Source organism: Clarias gariepinus, chromosome 11, assembly GCF_024256425.1.
Source record: "Clarias gariepinus isolate MV-2021 ecotype Netherlands chromosome 11, CGAR_prim_01v2, whole genome shotgun sequence".
Taxonomy (NCBI): Eukaryota; Metazoa; Chordata; class Actinopteri; order Siluriformes; family Clariidae; genus Clarias; species Clarias gariepinus.
This window is the reverse complement of record NC_071110.1, coordinates 10998766-11016987: the sequence shown is the minus strand read 5'-3', so window position 1 is coordinate 11016987 and position 18222 is coordinate 10998766.

Sequence of the window (18222 nt, the reverse complement as noted above, 5' to 3'; positions counted from 1 at the left end):
AATTCTGCATCTTGGAGAATACCATAGGACCAATAATGAACAACCGAAGTAGATGATCCATGCTGTTGCATAAAGTGATCCATGCTCTTGCACAAAATAATAACAATAATAACAAAAATAATGCACACCTTATGACCAATTAAATTTAAGAATCTGAATAGTAGAAATTAAGGGTACAGCCCTCTCCTGGCTCAGATCGTACTTGACCGATCGTTATCAGCATGTAGACTTAAATGGTAATTATTTTGCATGTTCTCTAGTTGAGTTCGGTGATCCACAGGGTTCAGTTTTAGGTCCACCGTTTTTTTTCCTTTACATGCTTCCTTTGGGCAACATAATCCGTAAGCATGGTATTAGTTTTCATTGTTATTCTGACGACACACAGTTATATGTCTCAGCAAAACCAGATGAGAAAAACAAGCTTACTAAAATTGAGCAACATGTGCAGGACATGTAACACTCGGCTTTATTATTTAATCTACTTACACTTTTAAAGGCTCTCGAATTTAACTTACGGTCTTGCGCAAGCGTAACGGAACAAGAAAAGACGCGACAACAATTCAAAACAAAAGCTAACATGTATTAAGTGAAAAAGCAAACAAACAAAGGTGCACCAAAAAAATAATATTTACAAAATATATACAAATATAAATATGAGTGTGTGTGTGTGTGTGTGTGTGTGTGTGTGTGTGTCTAAGTGTATGAAGTAAATGTCTAAAGACTGGTTTATTGCGAGCGTGTGTGTGATGGAAGTGATGTTTCGATCTCACAGGCAATAAGGCAATGTTTCGGAAGCACGGCAACAGAGTAAGATGGTAGTGGAAGTTGCCAAGGTAAGAAATATATTGTCGCTAAATCATGCCGAAAAACTTGTTCATGCTTTTATCACCTTCAGGTTGGACTATTGTAATGCCTTACTGTCTGGTTGTTCAACTAGGTGCATAAACAAGGTTCAGCTAGTCCAGAATGCAGCAGCGAGAGTCCTCACTAGAACCAGAAGATACGAGCACATCACACCTATCTTATCTTCACTTCATTGGCTCCCTGTAAAATTTCACATTGATTTTAAATACTTCTTTTGAAATATAAGGCATTAAATGGTCTCGAGCCGCAGTATGTGAGTGAACTGCTAGTGTCGTACAATCCGCCACATCTACTTTGATCAAAGGATGCAGGCTGCTTGTCAGTACCGCGTATTACGAAAACTACAGCTGGGGGCAGAGCTTTTTCTTACAAAGCCTCAAGGTTATGGAATAGCCTTCCAAATAGTGTTCGGGACTCAGACCCAGTCTTAGTGTTTAAGTCTAGGCTAAATCTAGCAGATCTGGGGGACTCATGGACATAGAGTATTAGGTCAACTGGTATGTTTAGATGCTGTCTTCCCCACTCTCATTGATCACTCAGGTTTGTTGACGGTGAGGTGATTGTTTGCTTTACATCTCAGGGAGCCCTCATGTCTGTGTTTCCTTGTGGCTCTCCCATTTAGTTATGCTGTTATAGTTAGTCCTGCCGGAGTCTCTGCTTGCACTCTACACTAAATAAACATTCACATTATACATTATGTGACTGCGACCATACCTAACTGTTATCTCTCCACTTTTTCTCTCCCCTTTTCTGTTCTCTCTCCCCCTTTCTCTCTTCCCTCTCTCCCCTTCTCTTTCTTTCCCTCCCTCTGTCGAGCTACATGTCGTTCCTGAGCTGCCTGTGATCCAGACTCCCTCTGCTCTAAATCGGCACAGCTGCACCGTGTAGTCAACAATAAAAACCTGTTATGACTCATATAACACAGTCATGCTTTGTCAAGCGCATTAGATATGAGTGCATTAGTATAAAAATAAAAGAGTATTTAATGTAACTCAAATGATTATGACATTAAAATGTTCTACTAGAATATATATTTTTAAAATAAAAGGTACATCAGTGTATGGCTGTAATGTACTGTAATGTTACAGCATACATATATTTTAGTACTGTGCAAAAGTCTTGGACACCCTGTGTTTTTTTCACAAACTTTGCGCAAACTATAATATATATATATATATATACATATATATATATATATATATATAAACACATCATGATGTTTTTTGTCTGTTTGTTTGCGCATGCATAAGGTAATATATAGGCTTTCTTTTATCGGCCCGCTGGAAGAGAATATATTTTAAAATTTAAATGGAAAATGCCCATATATAATAATAAAAAAATAAATATTATTTCTTCTTAAAATTCAACAGATGGCGCTGTACATTTTTTTATATGCACTTATGAGTGTGCAAATAAAACCTACTCTAATCTTAATAAACACAATCTCCCACCTTTATTCCATGCAATTTGCGTTAACACATAAACATTTATTTTAAAATTAGATAGATAGATAGATAGATAGATAGATAGATAGATAGATTTGTGTGTGAGGTGAAATACTGTAAGAAACTGCAGACTTTAATAAACACTTCTTTTTTAGTAGTTTGGTGTGCAGCACTGAATGTGTAAATGTGAGAAACCACAAATTATCTGGGTTTGTGGTGTGTGAAAAAGGATCTGAAAAGCCTGAAGTTTTTCACACATTTTTTCGAATGTTTTCATGCACACCAGATAATGTATGCTTTTTCTTTAACTTCCAACCTATAAATATTGAAGCTATGAGCCTGCACACTTCTGTAAACATCACCATATATGGTGTAGCATCTAAACGGATTTGCAACACCCCCTGTCTGAAACCATCTCCTCTCTAAAAGGTTTTTGAGTGCTTCAATGGTAATGGTATAAAGTTGTCCATGCCTGCAATTCAGGAGTTTCCACTTATTGTGGACTGAAGAGTTTTGTACCCAATGACTACATTTGAACACTTCCTACTCAGATGAAAATTTACATTTAGTGTGTACACAAATGTACAATAGTGTGCAACAGTCTAAACACAAACCAGTGTCTTAGTATCAGCCCCAAGCACCGATAAATGAGGCGGGTTGTGTCAGAAGGGGCATCCAGTGTAAAACATGTGCCATTATTAATATGTGGACATTTAAAAACATTTCCATATTGGATCGCAACGGTCCGGGCAGAGGGCTAGCTGATATGATGCGGTAAATAAAGATAGATTTACTGTGTGTACTAGAGACTAAGTGGAAGGAAAGCAGGGAGAAGGGAAGCCACAATCAATTGGAGATGAGTTCAAAATTAATTAACATATGTATCTATCCAATTCACCTTCTTGTACTTTCTCCTTTAACCTCTTCTTTTGTTTCAGCCATTGAATTAAATTAAACTGCTTACCTATGGTGGAGATAACACGCAAAATGATGAAGGTCTAATACTGAGGGAGGAGCATGCACATACAGTAGCGTAGTAGAAGTAAGGAGAGTGTCTGATAGAGTGATGAGTGTGTCAAGAACTAACCTGAGGTGACCAGAAGACGTAGCTTTAGCGGTTAGCCCTTTGTTGCGTGAATGGTAAACCCAAACGCGGAAGAACACGAATAGGCAGGATAATCACGCTATTTGGTCTAAGGACTCTCACGATTGGGGAGTAAGGGAAAGACACAATCTAACCCACGTCCTATAAATACACACTCGATCAGGAAATCGGAAGCCAAGAAAGTGAGTACTCACGATTTGAATGGTTCCGACGTAGCATCTGCTAGAATCAATGACTGAGCGATGTGCTATGGTTTGTTTACTCCTTTTATACTTCCTGGTTCGCGACCGCTTAACTTCCGGGTCCTAGTGCCGATCGCGTTCCGAGTGTGCATGACAGTACCCCCCTGTCCAGGACTGGCTCCAGACGGTCCTGAGGTGGAGGATACCCTGTTACGGTAGTCCCGGATAAGCTCGGGGTCGAGGATGAACCGTGCTGGAACCCAAGATCGCTCCTCAGGGCCGTAGCCTCCCTAATCAACCAGGTACTGGGTGCCTCTGCCCCGAGGGCGCGAGTCCAGCATCCGTCGCACGGTGTAGGCGGGATGTAGGCGTCAATGATTCGGGGAGGAGAAGCAGGGGGGGTGGGTGGAACCATAAGTGAAGTGGTGAAGGGTTTTAGTTGCGAAATATGGAATACTGGGTGGATCCAGAGCGCCGCAGGCAGCTGGAGCCGGTAGGTGACAGGATTGCTCTGTAGATTGATGCGGTACGGGCCGATGAATCTTGGTGAAAGTTTCTGGGATTTTGTGTGGAGATGGAGATTCTTGGTTGAGAGCCAGACCTTGTCACCTACTTTAAACAACCGTCCCGGAGGTTGTCGACGGCGGTGCTGGGTGATGTAGCTGGCGTTGGTACGTTGGATGGTACGGTTGGCTTGCTTCCATAGCCGTCGACACCTACGGACCAACTGTTGGGCCGAGGGTATGTCAAGGTACGGAACATCGGAGGTTGGAAACCATAGCATACCTCAAATGGGCTTAAGTTGGTGGCCGAGGAGACGTGAAGGTTGTGGGACAGCTCTGCCCATGTGAGGTAGCGGGCCCAGGAGTGCTGGTGATCGGACACGAATCACCAGAATTGGTCCGTTCCATCTGACCATTAGTCTGGGGGTGGTAACCGGAGGACAGACTAGTGGTGGAATTGATCAGACGGCAGAAGGCCTTCCAGAACCGGGCGGTGAACTGGGGCCTTCTGTCCGAGACGATGTCTTTGGGGAACCAACGCAGGCGAACTACGTGTTCCAATATCAGCTCTGCGGTGTCCTTAGCTGATGGGAGTCCGGTGAGGGCCACCAGGTGAGCTGCTTTGGAGAACCGGTCGACGATCATGAGGATGGTGTTCTTCCCTTCGGAAAACCAGCAGGCCCGTGATGAAATCCAAGATGATGTGCGTCCAGGGCTGTCGAGGAACAGGAAGAGGTTGGAGCTCTCCAGAGTTGGTCGGTTGGTATCCTTAGCCCTGGCGCACACCGGGCACGCCTGAACGAACTCCTCAATGTCCTTCTTCATGGAGGGCCACCAGAACGCCCGTTTCACGAACTGCAAGGTTCTTCGGTTTCCCGGGTGTCCGGCGACGGGCGATGAGTGACCCCACTGGAGGACCTCAGCTCTTAGTGGTTGGGGCATGAAGAGTTGTCCAGGGGGCGCCCCTGCCGGCCCGGCCTCCGCAGCCTGAGCCTGGCAAACCCTCGTTTCGAGATCCCACTGGAGAGGTGCCACGATGCGTGAAGTTGGCAGGACAGGCACGGGGTCCACCCGGGGGACATCTTTCTCCTGTTGTCGCGATAGGGCATCCGCCTTGGTGTTCTTGGACCCCGGGCGGTATGACAGATGAAAGTTGAACTGTTCGAAGAATAATGCCCACCGTGCCTGTCGTGGATTAAGTTGCTTGAGGTTCCGGATGGTGATGAGGTTCTGGTGATCCGTCCAGATGACGAATGGCTCACTGGCGCCATGGAGCCAGTGACGCCGTTCCTCCAAGGTCCACTTTATGCCCCGTAACGCTGCTGAGTGGGATTAAATTTCTTGCAGAAGAAGCCACATGGGTGTAGCTTCTGGTCTGGACCTCGCTGGGAGAGAACAGTGCCGGCGCCCACATCCGACGTGTCCACCTCCACAACGAACGGTTAGTTGGCATCTGGATGAAGAAGAATAGGGGCGGTGGTGAAGCAATGGCAGAGTTCTCTAAAGGCCGAGGTGGCGGCAGGAGTGAGTTGAAAGGGGTGAGTTGCGGGCCTGGTCAGATTGGTCAGTGGTGCTGCAACTGTACTGTAGCCCCGGATAAAGCGACGATAGAAGTTTGCAAACCCGAGAAACCGTCGAAGCTGTTTTAGCGTCCTGGGTAGGGGCCAATGACGCACAGCCTCTAGCTTCTGCGGGTCGATGGCCACACCCTGGGGCGAGATGACAAAACCCAGGAATGTGGTGGAGTGCTGGTGAAAAGCACATTTTTTCAACTTACAGTACAGTTGGTAAGCGAGCAATTTCTTTAAAACAGCCTGGACATGTTGGGTGTGTTCTGTGATGGTGCAGGAGTAGATGAGAATATCATCCAAGTAGACGAAACCCATCGGCCTAACATGTCTCTCAGGACATCGTTGATGAATTGTTGGAAGGCCGAGGGTGTGTTACATAATTTAAATGGGATGACCAAGCTTTCATAATGTCCTGTGGGGGTGATAAAGGCCATCTTCCACTCATCCTTCCCCAAGTTCCTTGTTGATGTCAACATCAGGGGCCTCGGACCCCGTGGAACACGTCCCAGCCGGGCCCTGTAGGCAAAGTTCAGTGCAGGTCGGTACCCACTGGAGGATACGGTTCTGGTTCCAGGAAATGAGGGGGTCGTGTTGCAGCAGCCAAGGGTATCCGAGGATGATGGGAGAAGATGAGATGGAGGTAAGGTGAAGTTGGAGCTGTTCTTGGTGTTGGTCGATTATGAATGTGATGGGTTGGGTCTGGTGGGTGATAGGGCTAGATGACAGGGGCCGACCGTCGACTGAAGTGATTTTAACCGGCTGGGATAATGCCTCGATCTTTATCCCCAATTCTTTGGCATAGATGGAGTCAATGAAGTTACCAGCAGCACCGGAATCGATGACTGCCGTGCTTCGAACTCGTTGGTGGCCAAATTGGAGGATTACCTGGACCGGGAGATGGGAGATGGTGCGCTAGGTGGCGCTAGTGGTGGTGGAGAGGTGGAGAGGGCCCGGTGAGTCTCTCCTCGCACTCACCGGGGCTGTGCGTTTCCCGGGCGAATTGGACAGATGGCCCGGTGATGTGTGGCTGACCCACAATAGGCACATAAACCCTCTCTGTACTGTCGTTCACGTTCCGCCACGGTCAGGGAGGCGCGTCCTAGTTGCATGGGTTCCCCGGCTCCGGTGTCAACCACGGCACGAGGTGGAGATCCGACAGGTCCAGTAGTAGCGGTGGTGTGAGCAATAGGTGGTCGTGGTGTGGCGTAGGAGAAGGTGGGTGCAGGCGGCAGGGTTCTCGGGGCTGGCTTTTGGCGAGAGAGGAGGCGCTGATCAATACGGAGGGAGAGCTGGATCATTTCCTCCAGTGTAGCAGGAAGCTCTCGCCCGGCGAGCTCGTCTTTTATGCATGGAGCCAGTCCCTCGTAGAAGGATGTCCAGAGCGCGGCATCACCCCAGTCGGTCTGCACAGCGAGGGTCCGAAACTCCCTTCGGAAAACCAGCAGGCCCGTGATGAAATCCAAGATGATGTGCGTCCAGGGCTGTCGAGGAACAGGAAGAGGTTAGAGCTCTCCAGAGTTGGTCGGTTGGTATCCTTAGCCCTGGCGCACACCGGGCACGCCTGAACGAACTCCTCAATGTCCTTCTTCATGGAGGGCCACCAGAACGCCCGTTTCACGAACTGCAAGGTTCTTCGGTTTCCCGGGTGTCCGGCGACGGGCGATGAGTGACCCCACTGGAGGACCTCAGCTCTTAGTGGTTGGGGCATGAAGAGTCGTCCAGGTGGCGCCCCTGCCGGCCCGGCCTCCGCAGCCTGAGCCTGGCAAACCCTCGTTTCGAGATCCCACTGGAGAGGTGCCACGATGCGTGAAGTTGGCAGGACAGGCACGGGGTCCACCCGGGGGACATCTTTCTCCTGTTGTCGCGATAGGGCATCCGCCTTGGTGTTCTTGGACCCCGGGCGGTATGACAGATGAAAGTTGAACTGTTCGAAGAATAATGCCCACCGTGCCTGTCGTGGATTAAGTTGCTTGAGGTTCCGGATGGTGATGAGGTTCTGGTGAGGGCCCGGTGAGTCTCTCCTCGCACTCACCGGGGCTGTGCGTTTCCCGGGCGAATTGGACAGATGGCCCGGTGATGTGTGGCTGACCCACAATAGGCACATAAACCCTCTCTGTACTGTCGTTCACGTTCCGCCACGGTCAGGGAGGCGCGTCCTAGTTGCATGGGTTCCCCGGCTCCGGTGTCAACCACGGCACGAGGTGGAGATCCGACAGGTCCAGTAGTAGCGGTGGTGTGAGCAATAGGTGGTCGTGGTGTGGCGTAGGAGAAGGTGGGTGCAGGCGGCAGGGTTCTCGGGGCTGGCTTTTGGCGAGAGAGGAGGCGCTGATCAATACGGAGGGAGAGCTGGATCATTTCCTCCAGTGTAGCAGGAAGCTCTCGCCCGGCGAGCTCGTCTTTTATGCATGGAGCCAGTCCCTCGTAGAAGGATGTCCAGAGCGCGGCATCACCCCAGTCGGTCTGCACAGCGAGGGTCCGAAACTCAGCGGCGTACCAGCTCACGGACGATCCTCCCTGCCGCAGATGGTAGAGTTTGGTGTCGGTCTCCACCTCGCCCGCTGGATGTTCAAAAGTGAGTTTGAGTTGGCAGGTGAACTCATTATATGAGTGTGCGGTGTCTGTATCCACCTGGAGAACTGCCGTGGCCCACTCAGCTGCCTGCCTGAATAGCAACGAAACCAGAAGCGCGATGCGTAGCCGATCGGTGGAGTACCTGGTGGCATTAAACTCAAACACCAGATCAAGAACACTGCACTTCCCGTCCGTGCCATCCCATTTATCCGAAAGTGCCAGAAATACATCAGAAAGAGGGGGGGGGTTGATGCAGCGCCATCCACAGCCGCACGAAGATCCGCGTTCTCCCGCCGGAGCTCTGCAACCTCGCGGCGCAAGGTCGCGCGACGCTTTGGAGGTCCTGGGGCAGATTAGCGATCTCCCCTGTTAGCTTGTTGATGAGCTCGGCGTGCTGATCTACCACGTCGCAGAGGTGCGCGTAATCTGCTGGGTTCACCGCGGCTGGCTCAGTCATTCTGTCAAGAACTAACCTGAGGTGACCAGAAGACATAGCTTTAGCGGTTAGCCCTTTGTTGTGTGAATGGTAAACCCAAACGTGGAAGAACACGAATAGGCAGGATAATCACGCTATTTGGTCTAAGGACTTTCACGATTGGGGTGTAAGGGAAAGACACAATCTAACCCGCGTCCTATAAATACACACTCGATCAGGAAATTAAGCCAAGAAAGTGAGTACTCAAGATTTGATGAATGGTTCCGACGTAGCATCGGCTAGACTTAATGACTGAGCAATGTGCTATGGTTTGTTTACTCCTTTTATACTTTCTGGTTCGCGACCGCTTAACTTCCGGTTCCTATTGCCGGTCGCGTTCCGAGTGTGCATGATGGAGTGTGAAAATGGAATTTGAAGGGATAATAATAATAAATGTCATCAATGCATACGTTTCACAGGTGGGATGTGATGTGAAAGTCAAAGAATATTTTTTAAGTGAGCTAGACAGAGTAGTAGTGAGGAAAAAAGATGGGTGATTGGAGCTGACCTCAATGGGATCCTGGAGAAGGGAAAGGAGGTTATGAGGAGGTAATGTTAAGGTATGGAGTCCAGAGTATTGTATATTTTGTAAAAGTGGTGGCATGTTTATTTTAAGAAGAAAGAGGGACATATAATGACTAACAAAAGTGGTGGAAAATAACTCTTTACTGTGTAGGAGATGCAATCTAAAGGAGATTAGAGACTGTAAGGTGGTTGCAGAGGATAGTGTATCTGGACAACATCGAATTTTGGTTTTCAGCATGACTTAAAAATGGGAGTAAGGACTGAACCCAGGATTTGGTGGGGGAAGTTTTTTTTTGTGTGTGTGTGTGAAAATCAAAAAGGAGGTGAATCAGTTACTAGATAGTGATGAAGCTGGATGGCTGCAAAAGGAAAGTTGGTGGTAGAATTAAGAAAGTACAGAAAAGCATCAAGAGAAAGAGGCTTGCAAAAAGAATTGGGATAGTAAGAGAGATGTGGTGTATAATAAGCTGTATGAGAAGCTAATCTCAAAGAAAGGGAAAAAAAATAAATATATATATATACTGTATTGACTGACAAAATAGAGAGACAGGTCAGGGAAGTATGTACTACAGGCTAGGGTGATAAAAAATGCAGATGGAAATGTACTGACAAACGAAGAAAGTGAGAGAGTATTTTGCAGACCTGATGAATGGAATAAATGAGAAAGAGAAAAGGTTAGATGAAGTGGAGGTAGTGAATCGGGTGGTACAGGGAATTAATAGGGTTAAAGTAAGGACAGCTATGAGGAGGATGAAGAGTGGAAAGGCAGTTCCGGTTGACATTCCAGTGGATGCATGGAAGTTTTTAGGAGAGATGGCAGTGGAGTTTACTAGATTATTTACCAAAGTTAAGAAAGTAAGAGGATGCCCGATGAGTATGGAATAAGTGATTTAGTTTCAAAGTACTGCAACTGAAAAGGCATAAAGCTGATCAGCCACACCATAAAGTTACGGGGAAGAATAGCGAAAGCTAAGGTGACGAGAGAGGTAACAATCTGTGAGCAGCAGATTATGGCTTAATGGCAAGAAAGATTACCGCAGATGACATGTTTGCATTGAGAATGCTTATGGTGAAGTATGGAGAAGGTCAGAAAGATCTGATTTGTGTGTTTGTAGATCTAGAGAAAGAGTATGACAGGGTGCCCAGAGATGACCTGTGGTATTGCAAGAGGAAGTCAGGAGTGGCAGAGAATTATGTGAAGGTAGTGCAAAACTTACAAGTACAGTGCCAGCAAGTTTGCTAATGACATGGCTGTGATGGGTCTCATCAGCAAGTACAGAGGCTAGCAGACTGATGTAAAGTAAACAACCTGTCTTTGAATGTTGATAAAGCAAAAGATATGGTTGTTGACTTCAGAAGGACATGGAGTGATCTTTGTGTAGACCATCAAGACAATCAAATTCCTTAGTGTTTACCTGGTGGAGAATCTCACCAACACCAGCTCTTTGGACAAGTAAGCCCAGCAGAGCCTTTTCTTTTAAAGAAGGCTAAGAAAGGCAGCACTTCTACCACCAATTCTAACCATCTTCTATACAGGAGAGCATCCTGAGAAGCTGAATCACTGTCTGGTTGGGAAACTGTGCTATCTTGAACTGTAAGACCCTACAGTAGATTGTGACTACAGTCTAGACATAAGTATTAAGCAGGTGGTTTTAATGTTATTGCTAATTGGTGTATAACACGTTGGCCTTTGACAAAAAAAATAATACTTACCTTTGTTTGAGTGATAGACATTATTTAACAGACAAGACTAGGCATGCACGAATGGCTTTCCGCAATGTAAATATTAAATTACACACAAATTACACGAGAAGTCTTTTTGACTCTATGCCCAGCTGAATTAAGCAGGTTTTGAAAAATAACACTAAATAATGACTGTTATATAGTAAATTCATTTTACAAAATAACAAATTATTCTTATGTTGGTCATCCTTATTAAAAAAAAATCTAAATATCCTTAAATCATTGAATTTCACTTTTGTCTCAATACTTTTGGCCACCACTGTATACTCTTTTAATAATTGTATTATTCAAGAAACAATCCCTTATTAAGTATTCACACAAGGCAAAATATACACATAAAAGTAGACTTACTTGTCATTTGTAGGTACGGGTAACCTACAAACTTAAATAAAATGTTCTTTAGCCAGTTCCTCATTATTTGCTTAACATATACAGTACATCACACTGATCACCATAATTGTCAAAGAATTACAGACATAGGCATATATGGTGTTAATCCAATGAACAATTTCTCTGTTCTGTTTTTGTTCCATATTTAAAACAATATTCAGCTTGCAATGTAAATAACGATTTGTAATGCATGTCCTAATGGCCAATATGCATGTTACAAACAGACTGCTGCAAATAAAAAACCTAAATAATATATTTTTTTAAAAATCACTTTTTAGGTTATGTAGAAAAATAAAGGCTTCAAACAATCTTCAAAGTCTTCTCATTGTGTAAAAAATGATGAAAGGACACTTAACTACAGAACATCCACTTGATGGGTGGCTTCATTCTGTTTCCTGCCTTTCAACACCTGGTTAATTTTATTCCGTTTTAGCTGTACAGCTTTCATAAGAAAACAGAAACAACCGTGTTCATTTAACCAGCGCAAATATGTATCTGGTGGCCATGTTAATGTGCACACACTAAAAAATTTTGTCACTATGGGTTGAGCTGAGTGAAGAATACAATCGGGTAAAGGGTAAAATTGACCCAGTACTGTGTTGTGCTATATTAACCCACTAATGAAAAAAAAAATAAAACACTGGGTCACCAAAAATACCCAAGATGTTGGGCATACTAAGAAGTGAGTTTGATACTAACAACAAATGCAGAAAAAAACATAGATACAAAAATGTTGTTAGTTCAAGGAAGTTGGCCTGACAGTAGAAGGCACATTTTACCCTTTACCCAATTGTACTTAAGACAGGGTAACAAACAGGGATACAGAGGATTACTTAAATTATTGTTGCTTTTTATTTGAAATATTACAAAAAAATACTTAGTAAAAAAGTATGTTTCTTGTTTTTAAACACTTTTTTATTCTCCTTCTGTGTGAACTGTGTGTGCAGCTGGTGCAACAGCGCGAGTGTTGTTCCTCTCACACGCTCCTGCACACCAAACCTGGAACTACTGTCCATCATGTGTCGTCCTTTTTACCTTCCTCGGAAGTTTACATCGGTCATAGTCAGCGCCGTTTATATTCCACCACAAGCGGACACGGACACTGCCTTATGCGAGCTGCATGAGGCACTCACACAGCAACAAACACAACACCGGGACGCTGCGCTTATTGTGGCGGGGGACTTTAATAGTGCCAACCTCAAACGCGCAGCGCCGAACTTTTATCAGCACATCACCTGCCCCACCAGGGGCGAAAGGACACTGGATCATTGCTACTGCTTGTTTGGTAAATCCGACCACGCCGCCATCTTCCTCATGCCAAAATACATACACAGGCTGAAACAGGAAGTTCCGGTTCAGAGGGAGGTCGCGCGCTGGACGGACAAATCGGTGGCCGTGTTACAGGACGCACTCGATGACGCAGACTGGGACATGTTCAGAAACAGCTCCGATGGTGACGTCAGCGTGTTTACGGAAGCGGTTGTGGGATTCATCGGGAAACTAGCGGATGATACCGTAGAAAAAAAAAAAATTTTAACGTTTCCCAACCAGAAGCCGTGGGTGGATAAAACCATCCGCGACGCTCTGAAATCTCGCACCGCTGCCTACAACACGGGACTCGTGTCGGGGGACATGGAACCATATAAGGCTGCGTCATACAGCGTCCGGAAGGCGGTGAAAGAGGCGAAGCAGCGCTACGGGAGGAAACTAGAGTCACAACTCCAACAGAGTGACTCTAGGAGCCTGTGGCAAGGATTAAGGACAATAACGGATTATAAAGCACCAACAACCGGTATGATAAACGCAGACGTGACTCTGGCAGACGAACTGAACACTTTCTATGCTCGCTTCGAGGCTGCAGCTAAAGACGCTAGCGATGCTAATGCTAGCGGCGCTAACGGCTGCAGACAGGAAGTCACTGCCAGCACTGGAAGCGCGTTCATCATCACCGAGCATGACGTGAGGAGAGCCTTCAAGAGAGTGAACACCAGGAAAGCAGCAGGACCAGACGGCATCTCAGGCCGTATTCTCAGAGCCTGCGCAGACCAGCTAGCACCTGTGTTCACTGAGATATTCAACATCTCTTTATCTCAGTCGGTGATCCCCACATGCTTCAAAGAGTCCATTATTTTTCCTGTCCCAAAGAAACCTCATCCTGCTTCCCTCAATGATTATCTCCCTGTAGCCCTCACCTCAGTAGTGATGAAGTGCTTTGAACGCCTGGTCAGAGACTTCATCATCTCTTCACTACCAGACACACTTGACCCACTACAGTTCGCTTATCGTCCAAACCGTTCCACGGACGATGCAATCTCTCATCTCCTCCATACATCTCTCACTCACCTGGACACTCGGAGGGGGAATTATGTGAAAATGCTCTTCATCGACTACAGTTCTGCATTTAATACCATAATTCCCTCCACACTTACCACCAAGCTGGAGCACCTGGGACTCAGCTCATCAATGTGTCAGTGGGTCTCCAATTTTCTGACTGGCAGACCACAGGCAGTAAGGATGGGTGGACATGTCTCAGCCTCCCTCACTCTCAGCACTGGAGCCCCCCAGGGTTGTGTTCTGAGCCCCCTGCTGTACTCTCTGTACACCCATGACTGCGTGGCCACTACCAGCTCCACTACCATCATCAAGTTTGCTGACGACACTGTTGTGGTGGGCCTGATCACGAACAATGATGAGACGGCCTACCTGGAGGAGGTTGGAAATCTGGAGAACTGGTGCCGGAGAAACAATCTCCTCCTTAACGTCAGTAAGACAAAGGAGCTGATAGTGGACTTCAGTACAAAGCAGGTGAGGAACTACCAGACCCCCGTCATCAACAGGAGCCCAGTGGAGAGAGTGGACAGCTTCAGATACCTCGGTGTTCACATCACGCAGGACCTGGCATGGTCCTGTCACATCAACACCGTGGTAAAAAAGGCCCGGCAGCGTCTCTACCACCTCAGACGCTTGAGAGACTTTAGACTGCCCTCCAAGGTGCTCAGGAATTTCTACTCCTGCACCATAGAGAGCATCCTGACGGGAAATATCACGACCTGGTTCGGGAACAGCACCATGCAGGACAGGCGAGCTCTACAGAGGGTGGTGCGATCAGCTGAGCGCATCATCCGCATCGAGCTCCCTGACCTGCACTCGATCTACAGCAAGCGGTGCTTGACCAAGGCCAGGAAGATCGTGAAGGACCTCAGCCACCCCAATAACGGACTGTTTACTCTGTTGCGGTCTGGGAAGCGATTCCGCTCCTTGAAGGCCAACACAGAGAGACTAAGGAGGAGCTTCTTCCCGCAGGCGATAAGGTCTCTCAACCACAACCACGAACTAACACAATCTTTCCATAACTGATCAAATCTATCAATCCTTTTACATCCATGAACACTATGGACAATTACACGCTCACCTTCCTCCATATCTACACTACATGTTGTACATTCACATCCTGGACCATTGCACAAAGACACTTTAATAACTTTGTACACCTATCTTCACAACTACACTACATGTCTACGTTTACATCCTGAACCAGTGCACAAAGTTACTTTAATAACCTCTGCACAAAGACACTTTGTTCTTTGCATATTTGCACACCCAGTACAGTATATTTCAATTTGTACAGTATATTTCTATTTTTATGCACATCATATTTCTATGTACAGTATATTTCTATTTTTATGCACATCATGTTTCTATTTTTATTTTTTATTTTTATTTTTTCCTAGCACATTTCTATTTTTATTTTTAGTTTTATATTTTCCTAGTTTAATTTAATTTTTCTATTTAATTTCTATCGTAATTTTTTTTATTTATATTTATTTTTTATTTGTAAACTTTAATTCTCTTTTAGGGTCAATGGCAGTCGTATAATGCATTTCACTACATTTCGTACTGTGTATGTTTGTGTATGTGACAAATAAAATTTGAATATGATTTGATTTGATTTGAACTTGCCACTATAGAATGATATTAAAATGAGAGAAGTTTCTGAACTAAAGATGAAACAGAATCTAACACTTCATTGACTAACATATTATACACAGCCAAATATAGCCAGTCACATTGACCAGGCAAAGCTATGTACACGATCATGTTCATGAAATGGCAGGGTATTAGTTTTCTTTATATACTCATTGCAGCATTGGACTAAATTGGTTAAGCAAAGTTACAAAACACCATAAATTGTTGTTTTTAGCTTAACATTTTTAAGCTTTTACCCCAAACCCCTAGCTTATTCCCTTTTCTAACAAGAGGGGACTTGGGAACTTCAACTATGGGAAAACAGACAATAAATACAGAGGAAAATAGACTCATCAAGAATAAAATAAATCCACTGCCAAAGGTCCACTGCAAAAAAATGTCATCACCTGGGATTAACTAAGATAATAAGTATAATCCTTTCATTTAATAATTATTACAGTGATTAATAGGATTAAACTGGCAACAAGCATGGGCATATACCAAGATCACACAGTTGGATTTAGGGAGCATGAGGCATTATTTTCACACATGAATTGGCCACCATAGAGTCCAGATCTTAACCAGCCTTAGAATCTTTTATGTAAATCTGGATGGAAATCAACATTGTGACATTAAATTAGCTTATGCATGCAATAACCACAGCAAATATGTGTGTGACTTTTTTGGCCAGACAGTGTAAAACAATATATCAAAAGGTATCTGTTGAATAATGATAAAAGATGATCAATTTTGCCAAAATTGGTGTGTGAGAATTATGTGTAATTGTCTCAAAGAACATTCAGTCCTCTGTATATGTTTTATGCAAAAAAGACCCTTCAGTAAGTTTGCAGCAGACATACGTACATTTACAATACAACATTTGGAAGACACCTTATTCAGAGCGACTTACTGTACAGTTTTATTTAATTATACATTTGAGGAGTTCAGGGTGACATTTTCTTGATTGCGGTTTTGTTCTTCCCGGATCTATTTATCAGTATGAACAGTATTCTTTAGTTGAACCTTATATAAATTTAGATTTGGAGGCAGTAGCAGATTCACAGTTGGTGTGACTTTCATTTCTGCTTAATCTCTGTGCTTGTAGTGAAAACGAACACAGACAGTCTAGGTGTCTGATCTTTACTGAACTTATAGTAAATAATTATTAATCCATGCTGACTTTATTGGTCCCTCTTTTTTGTGGGGTGATTTGGAATCAATTCTAACAACTACCTAGAAGCGAAATGCTAAACAAAGTAACATAATGTTTTCACGTCAGTAAAAATGTTAAAAAAGGTTACTTTAAAAATATAACATTAAGGCTAACTTACCGGCAGTGCTGCAAGCTATTTCAACACCACTGGAGTTCTTCAGACAAAATTATCTGCTTGTAATCAAAAAAAGAACTATAGGTAGATGTTGCAACCAAACAAAAGAACTACATAATTAAAATGTAACGTTAAGTTTACATTTACCACAGACAGTTAGCTTGTTCACCTCTTCACAGACAAGTCAACTGTAACAATTAATTTTAAAAACACATTATGAGCTAATTAAGATGTTTTTCTTTGTTTTTCAGTGAAGCCAACTGAATACATGGCAAAAATGAAATTATTTGTGCATTAGATTGTACTTATAAAATAACTTTTACTGCTTCATAACTTGGGATCTGTTGTGTTAATGTAAGTTCTGTAAGAGATCGTAGAGGATGTGATAATGAATAAGATTTTGTTTTACAAATTAATCAACTAACTCCAACTCCAAAAATTACTTTTGTCTTTCTTTAGCAAAAAAATGTAGGAACCTTAAAAAGTACCTTTAAAATGCAAGACTAATGTTGGATCATTAATCCAAAAACAAACACAACACTTTATCTGAAATAAAAGTTAATAAATGAATTGATTGATTGTAACATGATTTTAATGCCATCAAAACCAAAAGTAAATGTATTAAATTCTACACACACCATCCTTAAGCTTGTAAGACAAAAGTTGAGGTGTGGTAATGTACAGTAATACTACATGTTGTGCAATGGAAGGACATATCTTATACTTTAGCCTAGAAAGTGTAACACATACTGTAGGTCTTATGAGGAAAGTAAATGAGCTGGGGGTGGGTAAATCGATCCTTAATATCGATACTTTCGATATAGGGGTTGTATCGAAAATGATTGATCCAAAAGTCAAAATATTGATATTAAGGGCTTTTTTTAAAACCTGTGATTTTTTACATTTTGCATGAAATATAATATTTAAAATGCGCTTGTATGTAACGCTTTCTCTTATGCAGCTCCTTTCGCACGTCACGCACATTGTTCACCTCTCCCTGATCTGCTGTGTTGCCCTTCCATCATGTGACTCAGCAGCGCCTAAAACAAGCAGCTGCAGAGAGAGTGAGAGTGAGGTGTGTGTCCGCCTTGGTATCATGGAGCTGGCAGATAAGAAACGGAGCACTGTGTGGAGGTATTTTACTGCTGTGAATGAAAACACAGCGAATTGCAACGGATGTAAAAAGGTCATTCGCTACTGTGGTAGCACCACTAACTTACACAAACACATAAAACGACATGACAAAGAGAAAGACAGGAGCCAATCTTTCAAACAGGGCCCCGCCGGCAGCGAGACAGAAGTCACTGGCAGAGTCCTTTCAGCTTCAGAAATATCCAGGGAGATAACACTGGTAAAAATATGTTTTTAGTCATATTGGATCTTCAGCATGAAGTGTCATCACCATAGTTGTTGTAACAAAACATAACCATGGATAATATAAACCACAAATTAACAATGCTTACACTAACCATAGTTTAACTGTGGTATTTATTTGTAAAACTGCGCTTTTATATTAAAACTAAAGTGATTATTTTGCCAGTGTTGAAAAATGGT